Here is a 17,830-nt window from a genome sequence, read left to right on the forward strand (position 1 = left end):
TTACAATCTAAACAAGTAAGGGCCTGGACAGAGCCCAGTGGGACACACTGACTGTAGCCAAGGATTTCACTTGCCCTGTTGCTGTATGATACATGCCATGTCCTATTTGTAAGCCATGCAGCTATCCATCTTATCAAGAGTACATCAATACCTAGTTGTACTCATTTATTGATCAGTTTTTTGTGTATGACCCTGTCAAATGCTGGAGTTAAGTCTATATAAATTACATCACAGTACACTTATTCATTCATAGCTGTTATTATATTGTTATAGAACATCATGTTACAGGTGGTAATAGATCTATTTTCAACATATGCATGCTGATATATGGTTTCAAGTCCCAACCTATCTGACAATAACTTATCAAATATTACCTTCTCCATTAATTTTCTACAACATGAAAGTAGACTTAAGGGTCAATATGAATTCTGGGTCTGTCCTACTCCCCTTTCCCTTAAAGACAGATTTAATAAGCGCATATCTCCAATCTTGAGTAATCTCTCCATATTTATATGACCTAGTGAATAAAAATATAATGGCACCATAAGTTCTTGCTGAAGTGTTCTCAGGTCATTGTTACTAATTCCGTCTCCTACCAGCACTTTGTTTGGATCCAGTTTATGCAGTACTTTTTCAATATAATCTAATTTGATTCCAGTATCTGGGATTACCTGGATCTCACTAGGACAATTTAGCACCCCTTTTGTGGAGCCAAACTGCTTTTCATAAGAGTTTGTAAATATATCTATAATATGTTGTGTCTGAGAATAAATTTTAGAATCTGCACACCGTTTATCAATTTGTGTGTCTTTACATCTTCCACATCTTACATATGTATCTATAAAAAAGGTTTCCTATTATGCTCAATATCTTTATATAAATTTTCTTAAAATTTTTCTTGATCTTGTCTCACACTGTGCTTAATCTGTTTGCCCAGCTTGTTTATTTCAGTTTTCAAAGTTGTAATTCGACCTCTCTTCCATTTCTTATATTTTTTTGTCTCTAACCTTAATCAGATATCTTGTTCTTATGGAAATATATTCCCCTGGTTTTGTATGCCTAGATCCTGATGTTAAACATTTTTTTATACTTTTTGTTCTCAAACAATTTCTCTTTCAAAACTCTCCATATTCCATCTGCAGTTTTTCCACTGAACACCTCACTCCAGTTAGTTTTACATAGTGACTATTTTGCTTCCATATAATCTGTAATTAACTTTCTGTGCATTGGTTTAGATTTCAGTTTGGCAGAATTATTTAGTGACAAATTAATCTTAATAATCCCATGATCACTGTACATCAATGGTGGTAAAAGTTGACTTGAAGTTACAGTAATTTCTTTGGGAACACAAGCAATATCTAGTATGTTCCAACCCCTTGTAGTTTTTTTTTTTTTACAGTCTGAAGCAATTGTTCCTGAATATACTCTGTGAATAATTTCCATACTAATGCTGTTGAATCAATATTATTCCAGTCTGTTTGTGGTAAATTAAGTCCCCTGCCAATAGTATTCTTCCCTCCTGTGTTTCATGCAAGAAATGTATGAATTCCTCTAGGTCATCTGCACTTGACTTTGGTGGTATATATACTCCAACAAGTGTTATGTGTTCCAGGGTTTTCTTTATTGTCATGGTTACACAGTCTATAGTACTGGTGCTGTCATTGAACATGCAATATATATATATATATATATATATATATATATATATATATATATATATATATATATATATATATATATATATATATATATATATATATATATATATATATATATATATATATATATATATATATATATATATATATATATATATATATATATATATATATAAATATAGGGTCTATATTAAAGCTGCGAAAGATTAAAAAAACGAAAGCTGATTTATCGACCCCATGTAAGCGAAAGCTTTCAATCCCGAACACTTAGAACAACGATTTTTTTCCCAGGGAAAAAAAAATTGCTGTTCCAAAAAAGAAAAAAAAAACTTTAAAACATTACATAAAGTGGGGGGCTTTGCCCCCCCCAGACCCCCTACTTAAATATACCAACTCCAAGATCGCACTACAGTGATGAAAACTGTAAAATAACGAAGGAGGCCAAGCAATTTCTTTCCCAGGGAAAGAATTTGCTTATATGTCGTTTCAGTATTTTGCCATTTCATACTTTCAAGTTCGATCAAGACACATTCGAAAGAATGCGCCTTTGATCATATAATATAGAATATATATATATATATATATATATATATATATATATATATATATATATATATATATATATATATATATATTTTTTTTTTTTTATTCATTTATTTATTTTTGATGTTTCAAATAACTTAACACACGATTTCTAAGGGTTGACAGTCAAACTGTTAATCACTAACCAATTCCAAATTCAAAGTTGTTTTTTTTTTCCATGTTAAAAAATGAATGACTTTTGGGGGGAAAATGTTAGTACAATATCATCAGCATATAGAGTGCATGATATGTGTGGTAAATGTCAATGACATCTATTACTACAGAGTGAAAAGAGCAGTTGGCTAAGCACAGAACCTTGTAAAACACCGTTTGAGAAAATAGCAGCTTCTCTGACTCAGGTGAAGCAGAACTGCAGCTAGCTCATCTAACACCCTGTTACAGTTACTGTGCATTCACCTCACATGTGAAGCACTGCAGTGCTTCAACCACGTGGTTTCATTAATCAGTGCCAATCAGCACCTGCCAATGGAAGCATCTAACAGCTTGCTCCCTGGGCAGCCTCCCCTTTTGCCCTACTCTAGTTGAAACTCTGTGGTGAAGGATTTATTCCAAAGATACAGTAGTTCTGAAGCATCCAGCTGTTGTCTCTGAGTAATGACACTCCTATTTTGTTAGTGGAGCAAAGAGTGATCAACAATTTCAAGAAAAATAGCAGGCCTAAAACTGTTGCACTAATTAATCAATTATTATCCAGAGATTAGAGCTGGTAAAGTGATAAATGGCTGTTTGTGTGTGCAGGTTGGTCTCACACCATACTGTTTGTCTGTCAGGATATCATACATCTGAATATGTTCCATTGACTGCTTGTAAATTATTCTTTCCAGTACTATAGCAAGAGGGTATACATTAGTAATGGATCTATAGTCTGTGGCACCAGGCAGTGATGACTTAGGCAGTGGTCCAGGGAAGTAAATATTGTGGGAAGAAATAGCCAGGGAATTGTTATGGCTAGGCTTGCATAGGCCCGAGGGACGATAGCCAAGTACCAACCTATGAACGTATGAGTGATGATGATAGCATGTTTGAAACTGGGTGGGATTATTCTACCTGTAAGTGTTAAACTGAGAATTGTCTTGGGGATTTAGCAAGGATCAGGCTACTTACCTGTAGTATTTTTCAATGAAGACTGTAATGTTTTGTGTTAAATTTCAAGCAGAATTTCTCCTATAGTTCTTTAATCTGGATGGTATTTAGGGCTCTAAGGTAGAATGAAGGAGACTCTACTAAGATGTGAAGATGAGTAAGAGAAAAGCATGAGGGAGTGTATAGAAACGAAAAGCTGGGGTGGATCTAACACACTTGAACTTGAGTGCTAGATTATGGTTTAACTGGTTAGCTTCATTGCTTTAGGGACAACTTTGGGAGTATTTATTATTTTGACAGGTTGCAAGAATTTCTTTGAGTATCCCAGAAGTTCAGCTTCTAAATTTCTAAAACAAAAGGTGTTGGCTGTATTTGCTTTGATTCTGCTATCACTATTTTGGAACATGTAGGATTCTATTTTTGATACATCAGTATTGTTTTTTTTTTTTTTTGTAGCCATGCCCACTCCCATTTAGAAGTAATTTCCCTGAATTTGGTGAAAAGCTGAGGGGGGTTAATTACCTTTCAGATGCTTCATTCAATGTGAGCATAACCTGTCCTACAGAGGTCTCTGGAAAAGCAGATTTCAATGAAAAGAACTGTTTTGGCAATTTAGAGTTAATGTAACAAAGTTTCCAGTAATCAATACAGCAATAACCCACGCCTGGGTGTGGGTAATGCTGGATTTACCCATGGTTGGTGCGGTTTGGTCACGAGCACGAAGTCCGAGTGACCAAACAAAGCCAACCGTGGGTAAATCCAACATTACCCACACCCAGAAGTGGGTTATTGCTATTATACAATGACATTATTTAAGAAAAAAAATAATTACTTTTCTTAAATAATGGCATTGTATAATGCCTCCTTGCTGCCCTTCCGCAGCTGTCTGGTATTCTGCGGCAGTTCTGATGTACTGTGCATGCGTGTGCGTACGCAGTACATGAGAGCTGTGGGCAAAAGCAATGGAGAAAGCAAGATTTCCGTTGCTTTTTACAAACTGTTTCGCTATGTTAAATGGGTTTAACATAGCGAGACAGCTTTAAAAAAAGCAACGGAGAATCTCTGTTGCTTTTTTAAAGCTGTCTTGCTATGTTAAACCCATTTAACATAGCGAGACAGTTTTGAAAAAAGCAACGGAGAAAGCAAGATCTCCGTTGCTTTTTACAAACTGTCTTGCTATGTTAAAGGAGTTTAACATAGCGAGACAATTTTAAAAAGCAATGGAGAATCTCTGTTGCTTTTGTTAAAGCTGTCTCGCTATGTTAAACTCGTTTAACATAGCGAGACAGTGTGAAGCAATGGAGATCTTGCATTCTCCGTTGCTGTAAAAAAAGAGTTATAGTAATGGAGAAAGTCCGGGTGACCGGACCTTTTTCCATTACTATAACTCTGATTTACAACGTGCACGCTGACCAATCAGCATGCACTTTTTTGAATATTAATGGGGGGGTCATTGTATAATGGCAATGTTTCCATAGTATCAGCTCTGAAATTAAGATATTTTTTTTCCTTCCTGTTACTGTGTATAATATCAGTTTATTGATACAACAATAAACGAGCAGACAAAAAGTATGCATATGACAGGTTCCATACTGCTGCTACCCATATTCTTCTCTTTTCTTTCTCATTTCATGAAATGTATTTTGAAATCATAAATATTCTTTACTGTGATGAAATGGTGGTGCAGCGGTTACTGTTGCTGCCTCACAGCAAGAGATTCTTTGGTTTCATCCTCAGCTGGGGTGCCTTCTGTGTGGAGTCTGCATGTCCTCCCTGTGGTCGTGTGGGTTTCCTCCAGGTGCTCTGGTTTCCTCCCACATCCCAAAGACATGCTGTAGGTGGATTGGATACTCTAAATTGGACCTAGGCATGAGTGTGTGCCTTCTGTGGAAGGTTGGGCACTCAGCTGGCAACTCAACACCGTAAAACTCCACTGCCAATCATGAGCGGACAGGTGATCCATTGTGGCGACCCCTAACTGGGAAAAGAAGAAAACTGTGATAAAACTATTAATGCTTTTAAACATTTGTATTGAAGAGAAAATTAGTTAAGGATGTTAAACATTTACAGGAACTTAGTAAATGAGTTATTCTGTAATAGGTGTTTGATACTTTAACATTGCAGTAGTTCACATTGACTTTCCCCATTAATAGGTCCATTCTGAGTTTCTTACATTTCACAGATATTCATTTGCTGGGCAATGCTTATTCCAACCTATGTTAGGCCATTCATTAAGATGTGAGCTTTTCTAAGATGTAATTAGTTAATTATCTGTAATTTGTAGTTAAAAGGTTTAAATATTTTAGAAGTTTTTACTTGATTATTGGTATTAATCAAAGAAAAAAGGTATCTGTCCCTTTAAATTAGTATATTGTTATATGTATGTGAGGAAACGTTTAATAGTGTTTCCTGTTCATGTATTTAGACTAGGTGACTCATGGTGGCTTAATATGTGTAAGTAGAGTTTACAACACTAAAATCAAAACAGTATGTAGTATGTATTGATAATCAGTTCCTGGTGTAGTAACAGATCAGTGTACTTACTTACTTATATATAAACACCCCTCTGCATCACGTCACTTGTGACACCCCCTCTTGAGTTTAGAGTGCGAGCTGAGCATTATGTACTGAACTTGTTCGACAATGTAATCATAATACAAAGTCAAAGCAATTGGCCCATTTCAACTTAAAAAACTCACAGCCACTTCTTAATTCAGAGTCATCAAGACTCTGCAAGCGAAGTTATTACTTCGTAAGGAAAAGTGCCTCATCTCAGTCTCTGCTCCAATATGTGAACTAGCACAGCCCTTCAAGACTAGCTAGCCTCCGGTAGCAATCCACCACCAAACTTCCAGCCTTAATAAATCACAATCAAAGTACATATCTAGAAAAAAGTGATTATCATCTGTTTTTAGTAGATCTTGGGGAAGCTCATCCCAAACACCATCTTATCAGTGAGTCCTAGTGCAGTTCCTTAAATCATTACTTGTTTCTCTTTTTCTTTTTTTTTGCATGGGTCATAGTATGTGATTGTGCTATTGATGTTGAAGTTAATGCACAGGACAGTTACTATATTATAGAACAGGAAGAATCTGTGCATTAATGTTTTTTTAAAGACGTGATATTGTGCCTCACTTCCATGTTATAGCACGTGAACTAACATTAATACATGGAACATTTGCATCTGTTTAATACACAAATTGGAGCCAAGACTAGTGTTTAATGTACAAAGAGGCTCGCAACTAATGCCTAGATAAGAATTGTCAACTCATACGTTCCTAGAATGTAATGTTATGGATTTTTGGTGCCCTTTTTATTGTAGAGTGTGAATGGATGATGTTAAGTTGTCTCTGTCGCCTTCTTTCTTGCTGGTTGGGATCGGAGCCAATCCTCGGCTCTGACTCGGCCATCTTCAATAGCTTGAAAGCTGTTTACTGGCTTGAGGCTACCCCTTATCCTATAATGCCTAGCGATAGCTACCCAGATCTCGTTTGCCGCTTCAGCTGCGAGGGTGTCGTTTTTCTGGCTCAGGCTCGTATATTTAGCTTTTTGTGTAAACTTTCCTTCTAAATTTAAACTTTTTCTATTTAGAATAGTTATACTTGTTGCTGTTATTTTTTCTTGTATCTTGCCCTTGTGTTAGAACTCGTTTAAGTTAGAGAGTTCTCCCTGCCCCTCCCCCATCCCTAGGTTAGCTGTTTAACTAAGAGGCTCTCCTTTTTCTCTTTTTTTCCCTTATTGTTATAAAAAAAAAAATAATAATAATTTATAGTAGTTAGCATAGTACTGGTGTGTTTGTCTAGGTTAGTACTGTTTTTCGTGTCAGTAGTTACTTCTTAGTCCTCCTTTTTTTAGTACAGCATGTCTAAGGAAGCTAAGGTTTCTGGTTTTAAGAAGTGTGACTCATGCTGTCAGAAAATGTCTCTGACAGATGGGCACACTAGTTGCGTCTACTGTTTAGGCGCTGTTCACCTGCAGGACTCTTGTTCTATTTGCCATGCTTTTAGTCCAAGAGTCCTGCAGGAGCGTAAGAACAAACTAATTCTTAGGGGTCTGTTAAAACCCCAGGATTCACCTGCAAGGAGTTCACAGCCAGTGAAATCCCCAAAGTCCACTAAGCCGTCGGCTCCATCCTCGGAGCCGACTCCTGTGCTGGATTTACCTTCTAACTAGGTGTGAGCAAGAAGGCAGGACTCTCTCTGCTGTGGGAGTCTGTTTTTCCACTCCCTCAAGACCCTTCCCCAAGGGTCAGAAGAGTGAGAAGATGTGGTTCCGCAAATCTCAGGGAGCCTTGCCTGACACACGTAGTGATTTTTCCTCCAGAGGCAGAGGGGGAAACAACAATAATAGACGCCACCCTCGTGGCAGAGGGGGTCCGCAGAACCAGGGCAACAGAGAATCCTTCTCTGACAAGCCCTTCCAGCATCCCTGAAGGGTTGCCCGGCTGCACAACTCTGGAGGCAGTCGGGGGAAGACTTTCGCTGCACCCAAAAGCCTGGCAAAATTTAACAAGTGACAGATGGGTACTGTCCATTATATCCGGAGGTTACAAAATTCCCTTCCATCAAACCCCATTACAGTCAAAGAAGGCCCTTCCAGATGTTCCACCCAATCTGAGGGAGCAAGAAGTTATAGAAGTTTCAAAACTGCTAAGAAAAACAGCCATCCAAGTGGTCCCCGCAGACCAGCTCGGATCCAGAATTTACTCAAAGTTCTTTTTAGTACCAAAAAAGACAGGGGACTGGAGACCCATTCTGGATCTCAGCAGATTAAACAGATCTGTACAAAGAACAAAGTTTCGGATGGTCACGCTGCAGTCCATTCTACCCTTTCTGGGTCAGGACAATTGGATGTGCTCAATAGATCTTCAGGATGCGTACTACCATATCAAGATGGACAGATGTTCCAGGAGATTTCTTCACTTTCAGGTGGGGGCCAGTCATTACCAGTTCAGAGCTCTGCCCTTTGGTCTCACCACAGCCCCCAGGGTGTTCACCAAATGTATGGCAGTGGTCACGGCTCACCTGAGATGTCAAGGATTCCAGGTGTTTCCATATCTAGACAACTGGCTCCTCACTGCTACCACCAGGCATAAACTCCTACAAGCACGGGATTACACAATCACTTTTTGCACCCAGCTAGGTATTACCATAAATTTCGAAAAATCTGCCTTGTTGCCCTCTCAGTCTATCACTTACATAGGAACAGAATTAAACACAAAGGAAATGTTTGCAAGGTTACCACTGGAAAGAGTGTCCACTATTCGTCAACAAGTGCAAGTTCTAATGCAGAGCAAGAAGATACAAGTCAAATATGTCCTTCAAACTCTAGGCTCCATGGCAGCTGCCATCCTCCTTCTTCCATTGGCGTGCTTCCATATGAGGATTCTTCAGTGGCTTCTTTTCACACAGTGGTCTTTCCAAGAGCTATGCATGTCTCACATGATCATGATTACAGATGCATGCAAAAGGCACCTTTCCTGGTGGATGGTTTCCCCACTAGTGACTCAGGGCAGACCCTTCATTCAGCCCCCTCTGGTAGCCACAGTGACCACAGACGCCTCCCTGATAGGGTGGAGGGGGGAATTATCTGGGCAGGACAGTCCAAGGCACTTGGCAACCTCATGAGTACCATCTGCACATAAATGTCCTAGAGATGAGAGCCGTGCTCCTAGCGTTGCAAGCCCTTCAAGACTCTCTTCCTTCCGGGACCATTGCAATCTAAACAGACAATATGTCAGTAGTGTGGTACATCAACAAACAGGGCGGGACCAAATCTTACCCCTTGTGTCGAGAAGCACTCAGACTGTGGCAGTGGGCGATTTCCTCCCAACGTTATCTAATTGCGACACACATCCCTGGGAGATCCAACGTCATAGTAGACAGGCTCAGCAGAGCTATCCTCATGCCTCATGAGTGGTCTCTGAATCAGGAAGTTGCAGACCTGATCTTCCACAAATGGGGACAGCCTTGCTGCGATCTTTTTGCCATCCAATTCAACAGCAAATGCAGCAACTACTTCTCCCTTCTTCCGCTTCCAGGTCACCTACCCAGGGACGCTCTAGTCCATAATTGGCCTCAGGGACTCCTTTATGCATTTCCTCCCTTTCCCCTTATACCAAGACTCATACAGAAAGCAAAGTCGTTGGGTTGAAAAATGATCCTCATTGCCCCCTACTAGCCCCGACAGATTTGGTTTCCATTCCTACACCTCTATCTTCTCGATCAGCCCTGGACTCTGGACCCGATTCCAGATCTACTGGTTCATCAATCAGCCAGGTTGCATCAGTCCCTTCAGACTCTCCAGCTCACAGCTTGGTTGCTCCACTTCCAACCCTAGCCAGGCTCCCTAGCATTTCCCCAACAGTTCGTGAGATTATCGTTTCCTCACATAAGTCCACCACCAGGACTATTTATGCTAGCAAATGGAAATGTTTTTCTTACTGGGCTGAGTCTAGGAATGTGGATCTCTTCTCAGCCCCAGTCCATGAGATCCTAGAGTTCCTAGCACAACTGTTTCAGTCTGGAGCTGCTTCCGCTACCATTAAGGTGCAATTAGCAGCCATTTCTAATTTTCACATTGGGTTACAGAATTCAAGCATCATGTCTCACAAGCTCTGTAAAGCCATTTTGAGAGGGACATCTCTTCTTAGACCTCCAGTGAGAGACCCCCCTCCTCCCTGGGACCTTAATCTAGTACTAATGTCCTTAATTTTGTCTCCTTTTGAACCAGCAGCATCATGCTCCATCAAATTTCTCTCTTGGGAAACACTCTTTCTGGTTCCTATTACTTCAGCCAGACGAGCCTCAGAACTACAGACACTATGTGTCCGTCCCCCTTATCTGTTTTTTCATAGGGATAGAGTTTCTCTGAGGACAAATCCCTCGTTTCTTTCCAAAGTCTGCTCTGAACATAATTTAAATCAATCTATAGATCTCCCTGTTTTCTTCCCCAATCACAGCAACAAGGTAGAGTACAGACTTCACCAATTGGACGTGCACAGGCAATTGCATTTTTACCTTCATAGAACTAAAGAAATAAGAAAATCAGACCAATCGTTTCTGTCTTATGCCTTAAACAAACAAGGTCTCCCAGTTTCCAAGGTTTCTTTATCCAGATGGCTATCCCATATTATTTCATTTATTTATCAGTTACAGGATAAGGAATTACCATCTAAACCGAAAGGTCATTCTACTAGGGCATTAGCCACCTCTGTAGCTTTCCAGTCTATGTTGCCCATGGATTCCATATGTGCAGCTGCTACGTGGGCAAATCCTCATACCTTTATTTCTCATTACAAGGTGGATATGGTCTCCCGGAGCAGAGCTGATTTTGGTTCCACTGTTCTGAAGAGTCTGTTCCACTGAGCCACCCAGGATTTTAGGTGCTAGGGATGCTGTCCCAACCAGCAAGAATGAAGGCGAGATAGACAACTTAACATAAAGAAGTTATGTACCTACCATAACATTCCATGTTAGTTGTCTTCATCTCGCCTTCTTTCTTGCGTCCCGCCCTCTGTCCCCCTGTCCTAGTGGATCGAGAGGAATCCCTTTTCACTGGCTGAGTATTCTTTGTTTCCCTCTATTGATTTAGAGGATATGGGAGGTATAAGTCAACCAGTTCTTTTGACTGGTTTATTCTCTTGTTATGTCTGGAGTTAGCTATTTCAAACGAGATCTGGGTAGCTATCGCTAGGCATTATGGGATAAGGGGTAGCCTCGAGACAGTAAACAACTCTCAAGCTATTGAAGATGGCCGAGTCGGAGCCGAGGATCGGCTCGGATCCCAACCAGCAAGAAAGAAGGCGAGATGAAGACAACTAACATGGAACGTTATGGTAGGTACATAACTTCTTTTTATTTACTTAGAGGATTTCCAAGCGTACATCTGGCAAATAATGGATATCATGTACAGCGTAGCTAGCTACACTTGAAACAACACTATCCCCTCTTTCATTTAGTTGCAAGCTTACATTTGTAATGTGAATGTATGACCGTAAACATCCTTAAAATAAAATATTTTTACCTTTTTCTTTTTATGCAACAATTAGTTTAGATTCATAGCATGACTAGTAAAGCAGAATCGTTAACCTGTTTCCCAGGAAATACCCAATACAGGAAGAGTTACAGTTTCTCAGCTAAACAGATTATTTTCATACCTATTTCTATTCTAATATGCTAGTGGGTGAATATTAATCAAGCAATAACTACTGAGTGCTGAGTTACTAGCTCAAGTTCAAGTTCTGGTAGTACTGATATGAGTTTTTTGTTTCTTTTTCTTCACTTCAGTCCAGGTATTTTTTTCTGGAGGATCTTTTTAAGGATGTGAATGCTGACCATTCCATTTCTTCAGATATTGTGATTATGTTATTGTTCTTGATGAAAGAAGATGCTTCCTCAAAGTTGTTGAAGGTTCTCATGTCAGTTGCACAAAAGATTCTGATTTTGGCTGGGTAGACAAGTTGTGCTTTTATTTTATTTTGTTTAAGGAGTTTCACAAGTGGCCAAGTTTTTTCCCTTAATTCCAGTACCCTGGAGCAATAGTCATTGTCAAATCGTATTTGACTTTGTTTGTAGGTTAAGGGACTTTTTCTCCATGCTGATTTAATTATGAGTTCTTTATCCAGGAATGATAGAAATTTTGCTACTATAGATCTTGGAGGAGCAGTTGGTGAGGAAGGTACAGGATTACGTATGGCTCTGTGCGCCCTCTCTATGCCACTTTTAAGTCTAATATTTCAAGTAGCCTAGAGTTTAAAAATAAAATTATGTCCTCACCTTCAGATTTCTCTGGTAGTCCGAAAATCCTTATATTTGTTCTCCTTTCTCTATTCTCCAGATCATCTATTTTATTTATTATCCAGTTGTTTTGTTGTATAAGAAATTCACTTTGGTTTTCCTCCTCTTTTAATCTCACATCTATGTCACATAGTGAAGTTTCAATATCAGATATTTTAGTTGTTTGTTGTATTATAAGTACATCAGTTTGTTCTGACAATTTTCTTTAAGGTTATCTAGATTGACCTTAAAGTTGTCCATTTTTAGAGATAAATCTTGTAGAGTCATAGACATCAGTTGTATTTCCTTTTTCAGTGTAGTTTCCGAGTGGGAATTTTTTGAGTTGCTCATTTCCACACTGTTGTTACAAGCTCCAGTTAATTTTGACAGGAATATTTCAGTAGATTTTCTTCAAAGTTGGTAGGTAGATAGGTAGTATATTCCTTAATAAGATTCTGTTGTTTTAGTTTGTTAAAGCTGATTAATTTCCTGTATTTTAGAGTAGTTCTGTGGAGCTCCAAAAAGATGCTGCTATCAGTTAGCCATCTAGGCTCCGCCCCCATCAAACTTAAGATCTTTTGAATACTAACTTTATATATATATATATATATATATATATATATATATATATATATATATATATGTATATATATATATATATATATATATATATATATATATATATATATATATATATATATATATATGTCACAACCTGCGGTGAGGGAAATGTTTGCTTTTGCTTTCCTGTATTTTGTATTACTTTATTGCCATCTTCTGTTTTGTATGTTGTGATTTATTTTCTTTTTGCTGTGTTTTACCTGTATTCTGCTTTTAATTGCATATTAAAACTGGAAAAGAGACCACAGCTGTGTCTCTTGTGAGTCACTCAGAAAGTACAGCAGGTCAATTAAGGAATCACACAGAAGTTAGAACAGGTCAATTAAGGTTAATTATCTGTGAACTGAGGGTGGAGCCAAGAACCAAACCTTCTGTTTAAGGAGTAAAACAAAATATTTCAAGGTTTTACTGAGAAAGCTCACCCAGACACTGCCACAATTTGCTGTAAGGGGAAAGGATAGATGTTCTGTAGTCCAATCTCACCTTCATTCTTACATATGGGTTCAGAGCCGATCCTCAGCTCCGACCCGGCCTATTACAAAGCTCAAAGTCTTCTAGTTGACTCATGGCTAGGTAGGTATCCCATAGTGCACCAGTACAATCCCCAGATCTCGTTTGCCGCATCTACGAGTTCAGATGCGCTTCTTGTTTGCCTGTGGCTAAGTTTAAAACTTTTTCTATTATTATTATATTACTGTTTAACTTTAGCGATTTATCTGGTTCCAGATAGAGTTTAGTAGTGTTGGAGTTGTTTTCAGACCTGTTAAAGTGTTCTTTGACTTTAAATTACTTAGTTGTTGAGAACTGGTTGGCCATTAGCCCTTGTTGTTCTCGCTTAGTATCCTGTGTGCTAGTCCTTTTCTAATTAACGTGCGCGTTTGCCCTTGTTTTGCTAGATTTTCTGTGCAGTGTTTCTTGTTATTAGAGAGTTAGGAATTTAAATAGTTAGTTACTTAGATATTTAGTTATTCAGCTTGTGTGCAGGGTCTTTTGATAGTTCCAACCCTTTTGTTTCTACGACTTAGTATTTTGAGCATAGATTTATCATTGAGAAAGTTAGACATTTGGATATTTCAGTTTTGTGTGTGTGCAGTGTAGTTGATAGTTCCTGACATTCAAAGTCTTACCCTTCTACCTCGGTCTGTTTTAAGTTAGAGGACCTAGTTCTATGTCCTTTTCTCTCTTCCCAGGGCTAGGCCCATTTAAGTTAGGGGATCTAGTCCTTGTAGTGCTTGTGTGTTTCTGCTTCACCAGTTATCATGCCTAAAGAGGCTAAAGACCATAAACCTTCGGGTTTTAAAAAAATGTGTAAAGTGCTCCCAGAAGATGTCAATTACAGAGGGCCATAGTAATTGTGTTTATTGTCAGAGGTTCATAGGTTCATAGGTTCATACTAGGCTATCTGCCCTAGGGCATTTATAAGCCTAGCCAGAGTGTGTTTGACTTTCGCCACCCATTTTAAATTAATTTTGCTATGCCCTTTTTCAAGGTTAGTATACTGTGCCTCTGTCTAACAGTGACACAGAAGTGATACCCGGGGTAAACCTACGATCTCCCATCCACTCATCAAGATTCCTCTTGAAGAGAGTCAATGAGGGACTCTGCCTAACCTGGACTGGGATTTTATTCCAGAGTGAAGGGAGCCTCTGGGTTATGAATCTGTCCCTCCAGCATGTCCTATTTATTTCAGTGCTGAGGTTCAAGTCTCTCGAGCGCATAGCTCGATGGGATTTGGATTTTCTGAGGTGCAGCATGTCCATTAATTCCGGGTTGGACATGGCTTTATATGTCAGGCACAGATCGCCTCTGAGCAGGCGGTATGCCACTGAGTATGGAGCCATTCATTTGCAGGAAACGTGTTTGTTTTGCCATTCCTTCAGCTCCAGAGTTCCCCAGGAGTGGAAGGACAAGCTAATTTTGAAAGGTCTCCTCAAGCCTTCCTTCGAGGAAGACTTGGCCAGTTCTTCTTCTTCTTCCTCAAAATCAGATTCTTCCAAAAAAGAGAAGATTAAGGTGACCAAGAGGCATTCCCCAGTGTCATCCGGTGCTTCAGAACCACCTCAAACACTTTCTAAGCCGGATAAGACTTCTACCTCTTCTGCTTCACTGGCCTCGGAGCCGATCGAGGTTGTTGATATTGGGACTTCAGTTTTGGCCCCAAGCATTTCGGAGCTGACTACTGAGGGACTACATCGGAGCCGGTCCAGAGATCCCTTGCTGGTCACCCCAACCTTAAGGTCCCCAATTTTGAAGAGGTCCAGATCACCCACACTGTCTTCCAGATCCTCCAGGAGCCTGTCAGAGGAAGATGTGGAGAGAGTAGTGCTTAGACTCCTGAACTCGTCTGCCTTGCCAAAAATGTTGTTGGCCCCAACCCAGTCAGTTCCGGAGCCAGCTGAGTCCATTCCCCCTGTTGTGGTTCCTCCTCCGAGCCATGCTGGGTTTTTGGAGCCAGAGTGTTCAGTACCACTTGTTGTGGAACCCTCGGTTCCAGCTCCCCTCAAGGCTGTCCCAGAGCCGAGTCCTGCTTCGACACCTTCGGTGCCGTCCATGGTGTTTAGGAGCCAAAGTTCACCGGTGGGCCCTGACGGGGACACTTGGACCTGAACCTCATCGATTCCAAGTCTCCCTCACTGTGCATCGGCTAAGGTGAGCTCAGACCCTACATCCATCACGGAGCCGATGACTTCCTCTGTCTCTTCGGAGCCGAGGAGGTCTTTGGAGTAGGAGAAGTCTTCCTCCGAGATGATGAGTGCACTGTCTCGCTCATCATCTCCACTCAAGGGTAGTAACACTCTTCCCCCTCAGGCACCGCCCTCTATTTCAGCACCTACTCTCTCTCTCAACAGCAGAGACCCACAACCTGAGGAGCCCCCTGTTGGTAGCCCCCAGTCTTCCGAGACCTCCCCAGAATATCCTTCTGAGGAGCCCCCGCAGAAGAGGACATGCAAGAGGAAACATGTAGATTCCCAGGATGAGTCCATTACCTCCGACACTGACCTTGAGGAGTCAGAAAGGTCCCCTAAGTCATCCTCTGATGATGTCTCCTTTGTAGACATCTTGGAGATCCTTAAGCAGAGGGGTGGCTGGCCCACTGTTACCCCTTCTGATGAGGAATCAGTGTACCTGAAGGCTTTCCTGTCTCAACCTTCAGCCTCTTGGGTGTCTCCACCTTTTGATGAACTTTTAGACCTTGTTAGTCGGAAGGTGTGGGAGACTCCTGATGCCATGGAGCCAGTTCCCAGGAGACCCAATAAATTTCTGTGTGCTCCCAAAGAGAAGGAATTATTATCCAAGGGTGTGCCTGTAGATGCCATGGTGGTGGTGCTGGCGGCCACTAAGAAGGAACTAGCAGAAACTTCATCTGTCCACCCTCTGAACAAGGAGTCTCGAACAATGGACAGATACAGAAGCGTATCCTTTCATCAGCAGCATTCACACTCAGATCACTGAACTATCTAACACATTTTACAAGGCTTCAGAGAGATCTCCTTAAGGATTTGGGAGATACTCTACAAGGTACATGTACTGAAGGAGTCCTTGATAAGGTGTCTGCTCATTTGTCCACCTTAAATTCCATTGTTAACTCCTCCATGAGGCTGATTTCTTATGCAGCCGATGGAGCGAGCAGGGCAGCGTCTTCAGGAGTTTCCCTTAGGAGACACTCCTGGATGCACTTGTGTAATTTTGTGGAGCCATTCAAGTCTACCTTTACCAATGCCCTCTTTGATGGTTCTTCGTTGTTTGGACCTAAGGTAAAAGACACACTCACCAGGTGCGAGCAAGAAGGGAAACCGCTGTCTGCCGTGGGAGTACGTTTTACCATCCCCTCTAGACCATATCCCAAGGGTCAGAGAGGTGGTAAGATGTGGTTCAAGAAGTCCCAGAGATTTTTCCCGGATGCACAGGGTGACACCTCCTTCAGAGGCAGAGGAGGAGGAGCAAATGGTACATGTCACCCTAGAGGCAGGGGTGGCCCGCAAAACCAGGGAGGCCATGATTCGTTTCGAGGCCATCCCTATCAGCGCTCCTGATGTGGGGCCTGGCTGTGCTTCCCTGGAGTCAGTCAGGGGTCACATTTCTTTGTATCCAGAAGCCTGGCTAAGCATCACCCGAGACAAATGGGTACAAAGAAATATCACCAGAGGTTACTCCATACCCTTTTCTCCTCCACCTCACGTTCCCAAGAAGAACAGGGAGCAAGCAACTGTAGAAGTGAAAAAGTTGCTTGCAAACAAGAGTCATCCAAACCATCCCCGCAGACCAGGTAGGATTCGGAACTTACTCCAGATTCTTTTTAGTGCCAAAATGTACGGGGGACTGGAGGCCCATCTTGGACCTCAGCAAACTAAATGAACCTGTAAAGAAGGACAAGTTCCGGATGGTAACACTGCAGTCTGTACTCCATCTGTTAGGAAAAGACACTTGGATGTGCTCAACAAACCTCCAAGATGTGTACTACCATATAAAAATGGACAAAGCGTTGAGGAGCCACTTATGCTTCTGACTGGGGGCCAGTCACTACCAGTTTCATGCTGTGCTCTTTGGTCTCACCACAGCCCCCAGTGTGTTCACCAACTGTATGGCAGTAGTGACAGCTCACCTGAGATGTCTAGGGTTCCAAGTGTTTCCGTACCTGGATGACTGGCTCCTGACCACATCCACCAGGCATCTACTTCTTCAAACCAGAGATTCCACTATCCAACTTTGTGCCCAGTAGGGGATTACTATAATTTGTGAAAAGTCTACCTTATCACCCTCAAAATTTGTGACTTTTATAGGCACAGAAATAGACACAGTCACCATGTTTGCTTGTCTTCCTGCAGAAAGAACACAGAATCTCATACAAGTTCTCCATCTACTGCCTTTGTAAAAAGTCAAGGCAAAGACAGTGCTGAAACTCTTAGGGACCATGGCCTCCACCATAATGCTAGTCCCTCTTGCCAGACTACATATGCAAATTCTTCAATGGCTTCTATCATCCCAGTGGTCCTTTGAACAACTGCCTTTATCTCATTACATCATCTTGACAGAGTCTTGCAAAGAGGACCACCATTGGTGGATCCAACCCGTCCAACTAATGACAGA

This window comes from Protopterus annectens, chromosome 2.part1 (genome assembly GCF_019279795.1).
Source record: "Protopterus annectens isolate FY-2018-M chromosome 2.part1, PAN1.0, whole genome shotgun sequence".
Lineage (NCBI taxonomy): Eukaryota > Metazoa > Chordata > Ceratodontiformes > Protopteridae > Protopterus > Protopterus annectens.